Source organism: Anas platyrhynchos, chromosome 4 (genome assembly GCF_047663525.1).
Source record: "Anas platyrhynchos isolate ZD024472 breed Pekin duck chromosome 4, IASCAAS_PekinDuck_T2T, whole genome shotgun sequence".
Lineage (NCBI taxonomy): Eukaryota > Metazoa > Chordata > Aves > Anseriformes > Anatidae > Anas > Anas platyrhynchos.
Genome location: NC_092590.1, coordinates 911,792 through 928,110, shown reverse-complemented (window position 1 = coordinate 928,110; position 16,319 = coordinate 911,792). Strand labels below are relative to the sequence as shown.

The 16,319-nt window shown below is 42.2% G+C and overlaps 1 long non-coding RNA gene across 4 annotated transcripts; it reads left to right on the top strand.

The window, feature by feature from the left end:
* Positions 1–2,047: 2,047 nt before the first annotated feature.
* On the top strand, positions 2,048–13,227 carry LOC140002377 (uncharacterized). Of its 4 annotated transcripts, none has more exons than XR_011808742.1 (4): positions 4,789–5,108; positions 9,825–11,485; positions 11,988–12,099; positions 13,054–13,227. It is a non-coding gene; the product is annotated as an uncharacterized lncRNA (long non-coding RNA). The 4 variants fall into 4 exon arrangements; XR_011808743.1 differs by having other exon boundaries at positions 13,077–13,221; XR_011808744.1 differs by lacking the exons at positions 11,988–12,099; positions 13,054–13,227 and having other exon boundaries at positions 2,048–5,108; positions 9,825–10,399.
* Positions 13,228–16,319: the final 3,092 nt, after the last annotated feature.

Sequence of the window (16,319 nt, the reverse complement as noted above, 5' to 3'; positions counted from 1 at the left end):
TTTGGAAACCAATTAGCAAGGGAACTTGAAACATGGATGCCTCCGGACACTGAAGGTGCTTTGTTACAATATGTAGATGATCTCTTAATAGCTACCGAGACTAAAGGGAGCTGTATTCAATGGACTATAAGTTTTCTTAATTTTCTGGGTTTAAAATGGATATCAAGTCTCTCGACAGAAAGTCCAGCTGGCTCAACAAAGTGTGACCTATCTGGGATTTGAAATTTCGGGAGGACAACGAGAACTAGGAACTGAACGTAAGGAAGTCATTTGCCGGACTCCAGAACCTCAAACGGTAAAGGAGCTACAAACCTTTTTAGGAATGACAGGTTGGTGTCGCCTTTGGATTTATAATTATGGACGATTGGTAAAGCCTCTATATGAATTGATAAAGAGTAATCAGTCAAAGTTAGTCTGGACTGGAGAAGCACGAAACGCCTTTAAAAAAACTTAAACAAGAATTGATGCAAGCTCCAGCTTTGGGATTACCGGATCTCTCGAAACCCTTTTGGTTGTTTTCTCATGAGAGACAAGGGATAGCTTTGGGAGTACTAGCACAAAGACTGGGTCCCTATAAACGAGCAGTAGCTTACTTCTCTAAACAATTAGATGAAGTAAGTAAAGGATGGCCCGGATGCCTTCGAGCTGTTGCAGCTGTTGTTATCAATATACAAGAAGCTCGGAAGTTTACAATGGGACAGAAAATGACAGTGTTAGTCTCCCATACGGTCTCAACAGTTTTGGAACAAAAAGGAAATCATTGGCTTTCACCACAAAGATTTTTAAAATATCAAGCAATATTAGTAGAACAAGATGATGTGGAAATTGTGGTCACTAACGTCGTAAATCCAGCTTCTTTCCTTAGCGGAACTCTGGATGAACCTATAACTCATGATTGTATAGAAACAAGAGAGACTGTGTATTCTAGTCGACCCGATCTTAAGGAAGAACCTTTAGAAGATGCTGACGAATCTTGGTATACTGATGGGAGCAGCTTTGTGAAACAAGGACAACATAAGGCAGGGTACGCCATTACAACCACTCAACAGGTAATCAAGTCCAAACCATTACCCCCTGGGATGTCCACCCAGAAAGCAGAGATAATTGCTCTTACACGAGCACTGGAACTAGCAGCAGGAAGGAAAATAAGTATTTGGACAGACTCTAAATATGCATTCGGCGTGGTACATGCTCATGGAGCAATATGGAAAGAACGTGGATTGCTGACTGCTCAGGGAAAACAAAAAGAAAACATGCTGAAGAAATTTTAAAATTGTTACAGGCTGTAAAACAATCAGAAAAGGTAGCTATGATGCATTGTCAAGGACACCAAAAGGGAAACTCTGATTTTGAAATTGGAAATCGATTGGCAGATCAGGAGGCTAAACAGGCAGCTGAAATAACTGAGGTGAAGGCATTGTCTTTAATACCAGACAGTAAAATCCAAACTATATATATGAACCAAAAAGCCAAATTATACAAAAGAAGACTTAAAATTAATTGAAGATTTGAAAGGTAAAATGAAACCAGATAGATGAGTATATTTAAAAGATAACTGTGTAATAATACCCTCTAATTTGATATGGCCCATACTTCTTACAGAACACAATAAAACACATCGGGGAGCTGACACATTGCATAAGAGCCTGAGTCAGACATTAGTGGAACAAAATTTATATACAACAATAAAACAAGTAACTCAACAATGTAGCATTTGCTTACACAATAACCCCAATACCAAGAATAGAATAAAATTTGGAATAATCAGTAAAGGAAATTATTCGGGGCAACTGTGGCAAATTGATTTTTCAGAACTCCCTAGAAAAGGGGGGTATTGTTATTTACTGGTTCTGACTGACATGATTTCAGGAAGGCCTGAAGCCTTTCCCTGTCGAACAAACAAAGCAAGAAGAAGTGGTTAAAGTCTTGTTAAATGAAATAATACCATGCTTTGGGATTCTAGTAGCAATGTCTTCTGAGAGAGGTTCACATTTTTGTGTGCAAGTGGTACAACAGATAAGTAAGATTCTAAAGATATTCTAAAGACAACTGCATTCTCTTTATAGACCGCAGGCAAGTGGACAGGTAGAAAAAATGAAACATTTAATTAAACACTAAAATCGGACAAGAATCTAATTTGTCATGACCTCAATCCCTCCCTTTAGCATTACTTAGAATTTGAGTTAAACCTAGAATAAAAGGGAATTTGAGTCCCTTTGAAATCTTATATGGAAGGCCGTATCCATTTCTATTTAGTGGAGAGGATCGAACGCAGTTAGGATTAGAATATTCATATGCATATATAACTGAACTTCAGAAATAATTAAATAAAGTACATAAATTTGTTCTCAGGACCTGGGCTAGACGGTTGGATCAACCAATCCACCCTTTTAAGCTCAGGGATTATATATATAAAGACTTTTTCAGGACAACCCCTAGAGGAAAAACGGAAGGAAAGTGGACGGGACCATACCAGGTATTACTGACAACACACACCGCCATTAAGATTAAGGAGCAAGCAGCTTGGATCCACGATTCAAGGGTGAAGAAGGCCCTGGCGAGGATATGGACCACCACTCCAATTGGACCAACAAAATTATGGTTTTCCAGATCCTAATGATTGCAGGGGTGTGGTTCTCAGATTCGGGGTGGGCAGTTTGGGACGAGAACTTACACCTGACCTTAATACAAACTGTATCTCAAGTGATTAATAAGACGAACTGTTGGGTATGCACCCATCTGCCACAGCATGGGAATAAGGGTGTATCGTTAATCAGGATTCCCTTGCCTGCAAACTTACCTTGGACTAATTTGTGGGAAAACACATCTTGGGGTCAAAAATATGAAGAAGTTTTGGAACTAGAAGTTAGTAGCTTCGTGCCATTGGAATCTTACTATGTATGTGTACAAAGGCGTAACCCGCCTAAGGGTATGGGAAAACAGGATTGTATAAATACAGGTACTACTTATGTGGGAAATCAGACATCTTGTAATCAAACGATTGATATTAGTACAACTAGCAGTTGGGCAAATTCAACCAGCTGGCCGGTTCCAGAAGGAAAAGGGTGGTATTGGTTATGCAATGATACAGCCTGTAAGGTCTTGCCCGAGAATTGGAAGGGAACTTGCACTCTTGGAGCAGTAGTCCCCAATTTGACCATACATGATGTAGCGCCTCGAGGTTATTTGAGAAATCATATCCGGAGAATTAGACAAAAAATTAACAATCCATTGATAGAGAGACACACCGCTTTTCATAGTTTTGTTCGATGGTTTATCCCATGGTTAGGAGTGAGTGAATTGGAAAAGGCGATAGTTAATATTTCTGCAATTATAGAGAAGTTAGAAAACAAAACTCTGGATGCTATAAAGGCTCAACAAGAAGAGATATCTAGTTTATCACAGGTAGTATTACAAAATCGGATGGCCCTAGACTTGTTACTGGCCGCTCAAGGGGGAGTCTGTACAGTAATAAATACAAGTTGTTGTATGTATGTAGATCAGAGTGGAAGGATCTCTACCGACCTGGAAGAAATATGGAAGCAGACAAGGGTCCTACATGAGATCAGTAAAGATGATCTTTCATGGAGTTTTAGTGAAATATGGAATAAGTTAACCTCCTGGTTGCCCAATTTCCAATGTTTGAAACAAGTGTTCATTGCTCTATAACATTAGCAGTGTTAGGAATATTTGTGTGCATGTTGTTTAGATGCCTGCTTTGTTGTGTTACTGTAAATAATGAAAGTATCTGATGCAAAAGAATTTGCATGGGAAAAGAAAAGGGGGGATTGATTAAGGAGGTATTGGGGAGGCATTGGGGAGGCAAGGACAATCCCCAGACAAGGACTGTATATCTCGAAACAAGACACTGGAACTCATGATAAGGAAGCGGCAGACGGACAGAGAAACAAACGTAAGGACTATAAATCTCAAAACTGGACATTGGAATTCATTATAAAGATACAACAAACGGAAGAATTGGCAACAACCAGCTCTCGCAATTAAGAAACGTGCCAATTCAGCAGATTCCTGACCAAAGGTGAAAAGTACACTGTGAGGAAGACTCGGGGTCTTCCTCCCAAAGACCCCTGCCCACGTCCCAAAGACCCCTGCCCACAATTCTTGGGAGGCTCTACGCAGGCGCAAGGTGCCAAAAGGCTAATTAGCATGAGAAGCGAGGGAAGGCGGGGATAGGTAATGCATATGTATAGGCGCTTGTAGAATATTGAGAGATTGATTGTATAAATTCAAGACTGCTTTCCGCTTTGGGTATGCACGATAGGTGGAGAGATCCCCCGTGCATCCAGCGCTGCAATAAAGAATATACCACTTAAAGGAATTTCGGCTTCGATCTTTGAATCAATACTTTATTATTATTTTTTTTTTTATAAAGGCGGGAGGAGTTGTGGAGATGTGGGTAGTGCTTAGGTCCAGCAGGAAACTTGTGCATGTCAGTGGGACGCTAGAGACTGAGGAGGGGATGAATTTTTAACGCAGCCTGTCCACAGAGATATCACACCATTTGGGGACAGCCCAGTGGCCTCCATTTGAGCAAAGTGCCTGGAACTTGCAGAAAAGCGAGAGGGGCACACCTCCAGCAAGCCGCGGGGCAACCGCCTTACGGCTTACAAAATTAAATCAATCAATCCAAAAGAATAAGTTACAGCTCGTGTCTCAAACTCTGCAGCCTGCGCGTCTTCAGGGCTGCTCCCAGCTACTTTCTGAGGGACCCTTTGCAAACTCAGTTCCTAAAGCCCTGTCAGGGAGCCCCAGCGGCCGCCCCGCGCATGCGTCACAGCCTCGCCCCTCCCCTCCCCGCACTGTGGCAACGGCTCCTGCGCATTCAGCGGGGGCGTGCGCAGTGTGCGCAGTGTGCGCAGTGTGCGTAGCGCGCTGCGTGCGCGGCGTTCCTAGGGCGCGGCCGGTGCCCCGCCTGGAGCTGTTTGTTTGTGCCGCTGCGGCGGCGCGGCGCGGCACGGGAGCGGAGCGGAGCGGAGCGGAGCCCGGCCGGGCTCGGCGCTGCTGCGGTCGCCATGTTGAGGCGCAGCAAGGCCGAGGTGGAGCGCTGTGTCGCCTCCGTGCAGGCCTCTGCGGCTTCTCGGAGAGAGGTGAGCGAGGCCTCGCCGCTTCCCTTGGCCGGCGGGGGGGGAGGCGGAGGGGGTCCCGGTGGGGTCCCGGTGGGGTCCCGGGTGGGGTGGGGGGCTAGGGGGGTGGCCGGCGTCGTGAGGGGAGGGTTGGGGCTGCCCCTGCCCCTGCCCCTGCCCCTGCCCCTGCCCCTGCCCCTGCCCCTGCCCCTGCCCCTGCCCCGCGGCGCCTCACGGACAGGAGGGGTTTTATAGCAGGGCTTTCCTCGGGGCCGGAGCGAGGGAGAGGTACTTTCCTTCACAAACGAAGCACCGCGCCGCCTTCAAGTTTCAGTGTCCTTTCCGTGCGGCGCCGTGGAGGTTTCTGGCCGGCCGCTCGCTGAAGCGACAGCGCCGAGCGAGGGGGGCTGGGGGCGCACAGCTCCGCTCCCTGTCAGCCAGCGGGCCCGGGGGTGACAAACGCCACCCGTGCCCATTTTAGCTGGGAAACGCTCAGCCGCCTGATGCGATTCAGCGGGCCCTAATCCTGAAAGATCCCGGCCTGCCGCTCGGAGTTGCTTTGAAGCGGCGTGAATGTGCCCGAGCTAAGCGTGATCCGGTAGGGACTGCGTGCAGGGGCTGTGCCTTTGGTTGGTGCCTTTCCCAGCAGCAGCAGCAGCAGCAAAGCTGTCCTGTGACTTTGTGGGTTCGACTTGGGCACTGTTTGGGCTAGACAGCGTCAAGTGCATCGCCGCCAGGTGCACAGATACGTTCCCACAGTGTTGATACTCCCCGGTGGCCTCGACACAAAATATTTCCTCTCCTCTTCTTGTGCTCAAGGCCACCGGACGCGTTTAGTTTTGACTTTCGAGCGATGCTTACAGCTGACTGTGTAGCACAGTCCACCGAGGGAATAGTTACTGGTTTCCTTGTTGTGTTGATTTCGGAGGGAAGGGTCTGCCAAGGCTGCAAGCGTTTCTTTTGAGGTTGCTTTTCATCCCTGTCCGCAAGGTGTCAAGCGTGAGTCCGCTCTGGCGTGTCAGTGATACCTGAAAAGATGGACCGAAAACACGGAGGCCTGTTTTCATTGAAATTCACTTAAAGTTTTACATAGATCACTTGGGGGTGGGGGAGGGGTGGGGAGTAGCAATTTGAGTGTATTTCGAATGCAGACCGTTGATTCATGTTTTGCGTCGTTGGGCCTAACTACCTCCAGTAGTTTGGAGTTCACAGACAAAACCTGCTTTTTGATCCGATGTTGGGAGCTCGGATTTTAAATACATATTTAAAAATAGCTTCTAGTTTGATATGAGAATTTGATATGAAGCCTGTCTGCAAAACCTGCTATGAGAAGCTTCCTCTAGAGCTGAAGAAAAGACTGAAGAAACTAGCTGAAACTTTGGGAAGGAAGTGAAGACTTTTCTGCTCTCCCTGTTCTTTATGGAAATGTTATACATCGTACTCGTGGGGAGGGACTTTGAGGCTGCAATGAGATAATAGATTATGATGCATGCCTTTCAATCAGACTGAGATATTTTGGAATTTTCCATTCTCTGTACGTGTACATGTATACTTATTTGTTGATAAATAGACCACACTTATAGACTAAATTAAATATCAGCTCACCTGAAAGGTTTCAGACCCTGATAATGCAGTAGAATTGGTACAAGTGTGCCACTGTGCACAGTAATCTCTGTGGAATTTTAGATGGAGAATATGCTTGTGAATACCGGCAAAGACACACTTTGCAAATGTGTCCAATGTTACGGACACAGAGTGTCATTTATATTAATGAAAGTATTGATGTGCAGATTAAGCATGAATATAAAACTTCAAGTGTCTAGGGCAAGAAACCAAACATACCTCACCTCATGGAAAAACAAAACAAAACAAACATGCCCAGATTTCAGGTCAAATAGTCTCATTAAGGAGCCTGGTTTCAGATGGTTTGAAAAGTATCTTATTTCTAGATACAGTCACTGTACAAATGACCTGCTTCTGATCGTTTGTGCTTACATGATGAATCTGTACATCGGACTTAGCATGAAATATCTGTATGAAGTCTATATTCCTACTGCAGGAAATGAGCATGCTCAGAACTACTTGAATTTTGCTATATTCCATTCAGAGTAACTCATTAACTTTTATATATGCTTTTGCATTGTATTCACTTTTTGTGCCTTGTTCTGCTGGACCATACATAACAGTGTTCCATTAAATATATATATATAGTTTTATTTTTATTTCATATTTTTATGCAGAAACTATATACAAGGTATTTTCAAAAGATAACATACTTTGCCTTAATTATTCAGGATGCAAGAGGAATTTTGTTACAAATGTGAACACCTGAGGTTTAAATTTAGCTTCTTTAACGTCTAGAACAGTAATGGAAATGCATATTTCAATTAACTGGCAATATTACTTTTACACTGTGAGTGTAAATATATGTGGTTTGATCCTGCTAGGATCTATTTCTTTAGTCATCCTCAAGAACTGAGTTCACAAGTCATCAGAATTCCTTATAACATACACCTGATTGTTTTATACCGTTGAGTTCTGTTCATGCACACCTGTTTTATTTTTCCCTTTTCTATTGAAAATGCAGTTGCTCAGGAATTCCTGATGGTACTGTGTTACCAACTACACGTGTTTGTTTTTTCCTTTTTATACTAGTGACTTACACAGATTTTATGTAATTACATCATAGCAAGCAAAATTTCCTTTCCTGTTTATGGAAAACTGGTTGCTTCAAAACATCTTTCCAGTGTCATCAATAAAGGCTATGTTATTAAGACTTGTATCAGCTCTCTTCAATGAGTGTTTGAGATGGATGGAAAAGCAGCAAGGCAGCCTTTCTTCCCTATGCTTCTACCTGTGCCTATGTAAATACTTCCTTATCCTGATTTAAAGGAGACACACACCTAACCTATGTATGCACTTGAGTTATTAGGTTTAAGACAGAAACTGCAGTTTGCTTCGTAATGAACAACTTGGTTCTTCTGGCTGTTTTCTGAATCGGCACAGTCAGGAGGTTTTCCTAAAGAAAATACCTTGTCTGAGTTTAAAATGCGTACCTTCCTACTACATCTTTCTCTCTTGTTTTCAATGTAATGCGGCTTTCACCTCAAGCCTATAGTTTAGTGCTAGGTAAGGTCTTTTTGATTGTTATTATTTGTTATTATTGTATGTAGTTATTCAGTGCAGTAACAGTTCAGTAGCTGAATGCAGTCCTTACTGTGTTCATGACGAGAAGCCCTCTTCCCCCCCCAAAAAAAGTTTATATAACTAGCCTGATAACACCGTTGGGATTTCGGACTGTGCCATGGGTTCGGGAGACCACTCTCAGCAATACTTCCTTTAAATTGTAATTCAGTTCTTCTAGTTTTTTCATGCTCCGCTGACCGTATGCGCAGCCCTACTGTGGGTGGAAACAGCCCCTGACCCCAAGGGGTATGGCCTGCCTTGTGTGGTTATATCCCAGAACGTGGCAGCCTCGTTTGCACCTCCTCCAGGCTCCGCAGTAACCCTGTGGCCCGAACTCCATGGTTTTTGCTGTGTTTCCACGCTCTAAACTGAGAGTAGGTGGGATTTCTTAGGTGGGAAGAAAACATTTTACCTATCTTGAAACAGTTGTGAGTGATATGTACTAGACCAGGACTAAGTACCATCTTTTTTGTTTACTCTGTCAGATTTTAGGGGTTCTTTTTGCAACATTGTTACATTGGGGGAAAAAAACAGGCTGTACTTTAAATGTAGCAGACTCTCTTCTTCTACTTCTTCTACACTCTTCAGTAAGAAGTGGTTGTGAAATGTCACAAGTATTAAGGCTTGTTGCTTGCTTCACCAGTAACCTCAATTTCACGTTTGTAGCCTTGGCCAGTTACAGGAAAAGCATTGTTTTCCAAATCCCACATCTTTCAAAAACAAAACTTTGGTTATGAGGAGCGGACTGGAGCTGATAACTAGTTATCAAATTCAGTCTCTCAAAAAGTATCCCCATAATTTCTGAAGGCATAGGAGATCGGTATCTGCTCACGTATACCTTCCCTTCGTTCCTAAAAGTCTTCCAAATATTCAGTAGGAGGTATAATGACTTAAAACAGGTAAAATAAACTGAATTCCTTACATGCTACAAGAATGCTTTTGCATAATGCTACATCCCTCAAGGCAGGGCACAATCGTTTCCAAATTCAGAAATGGATAGCAATATACAAATGGCTTGTCATCAGAGTGAAAAACTCTCCAGTCTTGACTGGGTATTAAGTGAATCTGAAGTATGACTCTCCTTGTTCTTTTCTTTAAACTTTCTGCACAAAAGCAGGAAAGTTCTGATCAGTGGTACCATGACTTTTTCTGGGTGGTCAGTTTTGTGCCTGCAGGGACTAAGTGAGAATAGAGATAATCGTGGTTGCCAGTTGTAAGGGCCGAGTGAAGCAGGAAGCAGAAAGTGGGAATGACCCGCTTAGAGTAGTTGCCATGTGGAACAAAGATAAAATGCTGTGTTCAGGATAAACGAGGAACATTCCAGTAATGCTTTGTTACCACGAGCAAATCTGCTGAAGGTGGAAAGCCTTATATCCAAGTAACTATAGTACTTGTGATAACTAAGAATGAGGTTTTACCTGTGTTTTTTGAACAAAACCTCTTATTTTGGAAAGAATGTAACTGTGCTATTGGTCGATGTTCTTGAACATCACGATGTTCGTGATGATCTTGTTCTTTGGGACTTGAAAGTAAACGCTGTGCTTTTTTTTTAAGGGAGGTGATGTAACTAACCATGATGGAACAGGTGGGACGGTCAATTTATGGAGATGCATTTGAAGAAGAGAGCTTTGAAGTGAAGCACACGGGTCCTGGATTGCTGTCGATGGCAAATAGGGGTCGGGCTACGAATAACTCTCAGTTCTTCACAACACTCAAAACAGTAGAAGCCTTGGACTTTAAACACGTGGTGTTTGGTTTTGTGACAGATGGAACGGATGTTGTGAAAAAGCTCGAATCCTTTGGTTCTCCCAACGGGTTAGTAAGTGGAAGAGTTGTCATTACAGACTGTGGGCAAATAGAGAATTCTGGCTTTTGAGTATACAGATGTTCTAGCAGTATAAATCAGTATTTAGATGTTATTGATTAATTATTTCCACTTCCTTAAAAAGGACACTTCTGATGTATAAATGTAAAATTGCAGCTTATGGTTGTTTTTTATGTGTTCTAATTGATTTTTTTTGCATGTTAAATAAGTTCAGACACTGGCATATTTTGGGTGTATTTGTGTTATGACATATTTGTATGGAATGTCAAATTTTACAAATTAAATCTTAGTCTTGTCAAAATAACTATTGTCTTCACTTTGGCTTGCTGAAGAGCAATTTGCATCGCGTTGTGTACTTATTTTGAACGTGCTAATTGATGTTGATGGTCAGTAGACGGAAGGCCTTTGAAATGTCATTCTTCCTCTGATGAGCAGTGAGGAAGCTGAGGCAGCTGGGCAGGTGCTGGTCAGGTGGATGCTGTTTTGTGCTGTCTGCAGGCTCTTGGGCACTTGAGTACTTTGAAAGGTAAAGAGCAGTTCTTATGTGCAGTCTGCCACAGGATTTAGTTCATACTTGCTTGGGAGATTACCTTCCAGACCCACGTTGTTTTTGTACATGGTATGTTAAAGTGGCTGGTAACTTTTCGTGACAACCATCTCCTGGAGTGTTATCTGGGAAGCTGTGGTGCAGAGGGGGAACGTGCATGGGTAAGTTCTTTTTAACTTCTCTCTTACAGCTCGGCGCCAGGACTATCAGTATTTTTTTCAGAACAGCCGACTTGCTGTTCATATATGCAGTTAGAGATGACTATAGACATCACATGTTTCTGTCACGCGCTATATCTTCATATCATGCTTTACTTCTGAGGCTAGCGAGAGCAACCCTTCCCTCAGCCTCTCCAGGGAACGCTGCTTACACAAGCATTACCCTGCACGCCCCTAGCGCACAGATTCGACCCGTGCCTGCGTTACACGGAGCTGTAACCCAACAGCGAGCCTCTCCCCTGCTCGTCCCCGTTTCAGCTCCACAGCACGGGACGAGGCCCCGCCGTTGTTCCCGTTAACCCCCTCCGCCCGCCCCGGTCCCTCAGCGCAGCGGCCGCCTCGATTTCACGTTGGTAGCCTTGGCCAGTTACTGGAAAAGCATTGTTTTCCAAATCCCACATCTTTCAGAAACAAAACTTTGGGTATGAGGAGCGGACTGGAGCTGATAACTAGTTATCAAATTCAGTCTCTCAAAAAGTATCAGAAGGGTCTTCCTATGCAATTACTTTGAAAGTGTTGTACATCTAAAATGTGCTTGTTGTGTGTTTTCCGTTCAGAAATCGTTGAAAGGATTCCAGTTCGCTAAGCTGTATTTTGAAGTAAAGGAGTATGAACTTGCTAAAAGGTAATACGCGTTGCTGTATTCTGCTATTCTGTTCTCTAAAGTACTTTAGAAAAGCTAAGTGAATATGAAGTAGACTGGAGAAATCAAGATCACTATCATGCTGCTTTACAGTAGCAGTAGATGTGGGTATCAAGTGCTGTTTAAATCTTTATAAAACAGCAACTTAGATAATTAGTTGCGTGATATTGAAAAACTTGCTGTTTGAAATGGCTTTTATTCCATTGTATTATGAAGTAATTACAGTTACAGTTTCTTTCTCCTTTTTTTTTTTTTTTAGTAAATACCAATACTTGGTGGCAAATAAGTAGCGTCTGTACATGTAAAAATAATGTTGTTCTGTACTTTAAGGTCCAGACCAGGTATCTGGAACCAACCATGACTGCATTTCCTGTATCACATGTTAAATTCCTGCCCCGCTTCCGTGGACACTGGGGGGGGGCGGGGGAGGACAGAGGGACTCGTATTATTGAGGAATATTGATCCTTTTTTTCCTGCTCCATAGGTATATATCTACATACCTCAGTGTGCAAAAGAGAGATCGGAGAGCACACAGATTTCTTGGACAAATTTATGAAGCTGAGGACAACATAGAAAAAGCTTTTGGATGTTACAGGGTAAGTACTCCACCGACCTCCAATGTCCTGCTTTAATCCATTGTAAAGGGACTTTTAAAATCATTCTGTTCTGGACTTTTCTTAAATGCATAGAAGAAAACATGTTTGTGGAAAAAGTGTAATATGTATGCTTTCTGTTGCCAAAGGTGTATATGACGTACTGCAGAGGGGATTCTTCATTTGATGTGTTTTGCTTCATCAGTATTTTTTTTTTAAGATGATTCTTTTGTGACCTAGACTGGGTCTTTGTGCTAGCTGCTACTAAATTCTTTCCATATCTTACATTGCCCTTTGGATTAGGGAATTTGACAGCAGTGACAGATTCTTAGCAAGGGCTCAGGTGACAGCAGTAATCTAGTTGCTACTGGAAGACTAGACCTAGGGTGTTTTCTAGTTGTTCGTATTTATTGCTTTTTTGGGGGGTTTTGTTTGGGGGGGTGTGAGATGGGGCAGGGCGAACATAATTGACATTTATTTGTATGATTGCCCAATGAAAAATTCACCATCAGAATGCCTTTGTTCAGGTTTTGGGGAGGGAGAGGATGTGCTCAAAAGTTTTGCTGCCAATACATCCCAGCTTGTTGTAGGGTGTGACTTAATTATATATTTCTTCAAAAATGTCTATATGGAGTTAGACTAAAGGTACGTAAGAGTCCAGCTGCCTGCGTATAGCTGGTGGTGGGGGCAGAGTAGCTGGCTTCTGCGTTTTTTCCCTTGGAAATTCTTTCTTTTCTGAATTTTTGCTCTTTTGAGTTGCAGCAGATGTATCTGGGTGCTGTAGACTAGTGATGCATTTAGCAACTGAGGTCTTTCTTAACTCATTCAAAAAGTATTTACTAATAGATCTGTCTAATTTGAATACCTGTGTCTTTTCAATGACAGTTATAATTTTCTTTCCCATTCTGTGTGGATTGCAAGATCAGGTTACCTTTTTTTTCCTGCCTTTTTTTCCAGTGTGCGTGCATGGGGAAAACTAGCGTTCTGTGGAGTTGAACCCAATGCAGAAAGATCTAGTACTGAAGATAGCGGAGTTACTGTGCAATAATGCCGTCACTGATGAAAGAGCAAAATACTGGGTTGAAAAATCTGCTAAGTTGTTTCCTGGAAGCCCTGCTGTTTACAAGTTGAAGGTAAATGCCAATTTCCAACCTCTGTTCTGTGACGTTCAGAAGCTTCTAGCGTCTGACTGGAGGAGTACTTTTCCTGTGTCATCTTCTGTAAAACTTCCTGGCTAAATTATTTTAGAATCTTGAGTATTAAATCTAATGGAATTAATATTCTTTAGATGTAATTCTTCTAGAATGTATTCTATTTTTCTAGATTTCCTATTCTTCTATTTAAAGAAATGTTAATTTCTCTGCCATTTGACACTTCGGTCTAGCTTTCAAGAAAACTGCAACTGCAGGCTTTCGTACACTTGTCAAGGTTTCAGGGTTGACAGTCTTCAAAAATGCAGGAAAATCATGTTAGTAGTCACATCCAAGAAGTTAAGACTAGGTAGGCAGTTCTCTATTTATTGTGTGACTGGCAGGAAGGTATCAGGCCTGAGAACTCAGACTTCCTTGCCCTCTATGCTGCTTGTTTGTTTTCTAAATTTGGATTAAATAGAGCAGAAAGTAAGGAATGCTCTAACTCTCGATTGCTGCGTAAAAGCCTTCAGTCGCACAGTCTGACTTTTGCACAGGTATTAGTTTTGTGTAACACAGCAGCAATGACACTTAGTCTTAAGATGTTTGTTTTAGACAGGCTATTCTGTGGCAGGGTATGCTGCCTTTGAACCAAATGGTTTCACAAGCTGAACATGCCATCCATAAGAGACAAATTCTGATTCTTTTTCCCTATTTTAAATGTTTGAGTGTTTCATTAAGCTTCGTAATAACTGGAAGCTTTTCAGCTTTAATAGTTTAAGTAATGTAGTTTGTGTGGTGGAGGCAAGAGTTGTCTGTTAATGTAGTTGTTGAAAAGGCCCACATGCAAGATGAAATATTAATGTGTTGCCTTCATGTTCAATAGGAGCAGTTGCTGGATTGTAAAGCACCATCGCTAGCGGAACTTCATAAATACGATGTTGGTAAGAGGCGTTACTCTCTGAAACTCAGCATAAACATGACTGTCTGTACCAGAGGTTCTTCTAGAAATACTTCGTATTGCAGTAAGAGACAGATAGCAACACTGAACAGCTAGTATGGCCCTAATCACTCCAAAAGAGGAGTGAATATGTAAGGAGTTTCAATTTATGCTGTAACATGTTGCTGAGAAGCAGTATTGTTATGCTTGGTTCTTAAGAATCTGTCACATACTTCCCTACTTCTATCCTTTCTGTGTTCTCTAGTCTGTTCTGATCCATTTTCATTTGCTGCTGCCTGTTTAGCTCTTTGTGTTTGGACATCGGTAAGCGTCAATGGGAAGGCAGGTCTGTCTTCCTATGTGACCTATGAATATAGGCTCCGAATATGTTTCTAACCACCTAAGAATGAATTCAGCTCTGTAATAATGGCAGTGTCGGACTAATACTGGTTTGGAACAATGGGCAGTAATGTTTGTGTTATCGTCATTTGTGCCAAAGATGTACACTTGGGTCTTCAAGACAGAACAAGGGAGGACCAGGAATGACAAAAAGGAATTTGCATTGGGGCTATATGGGTGCTCACGCTCATTGCTAATGTAGTCGGTTAGGTAGGACTAAATATTCGAGCAAGAGGCGTATCTATTAGTATTTTTAGAGTCGAGTGTGAGGCAGCCTTTATCAGAAATGAAAGTGCTCAGGTTCCCTAAATGGTGGACTGGCTTCTCTTTATTCTAAACTAAATTCTTAACAGAGAAACTGTGACTATTGTACATCAATTCTCATTGTATACAACTAAATTCCTCTTAATTTACTCAGTAGCAATTTGTTAAATTGCAGTTCTGAAGTGTTTCACTCAACGGGAAATAGGAGAGGTCCGGGTCTATTCAGCAGTTAATCACTTTCCTGAAGCCATAACAAAAAGGAAACTTTGGCTACCTCATGTTTCAGTCCGTGCATAGATTGATTCAAACAAGTCATGGAACAAAACTTTGAGCATTTCTCCGTAATTCTTTAGGAGATTACTTTTTCATTTCAATATGTCTTGCTTTATGCTGGTCGCTGTAAACGCTTAAAATACACTTTCGCTGGTTTGGATAAGCAGTCTTTATTTATTTAAGACTATATTTTTAATGTAAAGTGTGTTCTTTTTCTCCACAGATAACACCTTACCATCCCATTTGGGTAAAAGTCAGAGTAATAGCGAACTGCAAGTCGCCCGTCAGAATCTCCAGGTAGGAACTGTAATGGCCTCAGACATTTTGTAATGATCAGTAATGTTACAAAGATTCTCACTTTTGACAGAGAATTCAGAAATTACTAACTATATCACTGTCATCATCCACCTCTTCCCCTAAATTAGTTCACTGACTTGGTAATGACATGGGTGGTGGTTAGATCAGGTATTTGCTCTGCTGAAGGGAGTTTGAACACAGTGCTATTATTCCAAGAGTTGTGTCTTGTGATGCGGTGTTGGCATGGAGAGAAACACCTGCAAGCACTGCTTTTCCTGACAGCACCTGAAACTATGCTCTTCACTCTGGGTATTCAAGAGCACTTGCCCTCTTGACTTGATCTTCTGTGAAGACCATCCCTTCTGCCTTTACTTTTCTGCTGCTGGTGACTCCCAATAGTTTATCCACCAGCAGGCTTGGGCCACTAACTAAAGAGCTCCCAAACCTGCGTTGGTTTTATTCTGTAACAGCTTCTGTGCTTCTGCTAGATTTCCTGCTGGGACTGTCTTTTGCACCATCCAAGATCAAAAGAATTGTGCGTATCTTTTTTCTCACCACTTTCCTAGAGGTGCTTTCCACTAACTGAAGAAACAATACAGCAATCTAGTGTTTAGGGCACTGGACTCTTTTGTCTTACAGATAATAGCATTATCCAAAACTTCTGGAAACAAAATCCTACTTTTAATTGTCTATGCTGTTACTTGAACAGCCATGCAGAGTTGAATTCTGCATTTTGGAAGGCCAAGCAGTCCTGCCGCAAATCCAATTGAATGTAGATGGCCATTAGGATACTTCTAATTAGTCAGCTATTGTGTAACACTATAATTAAAAACAAAACCTAAGCATATCTGCAGAGGAAAGAATTCTAGTTCACTATAAATCGGTAATTTCATGTGTTTCGAAGGCGTTTCAACATTTTT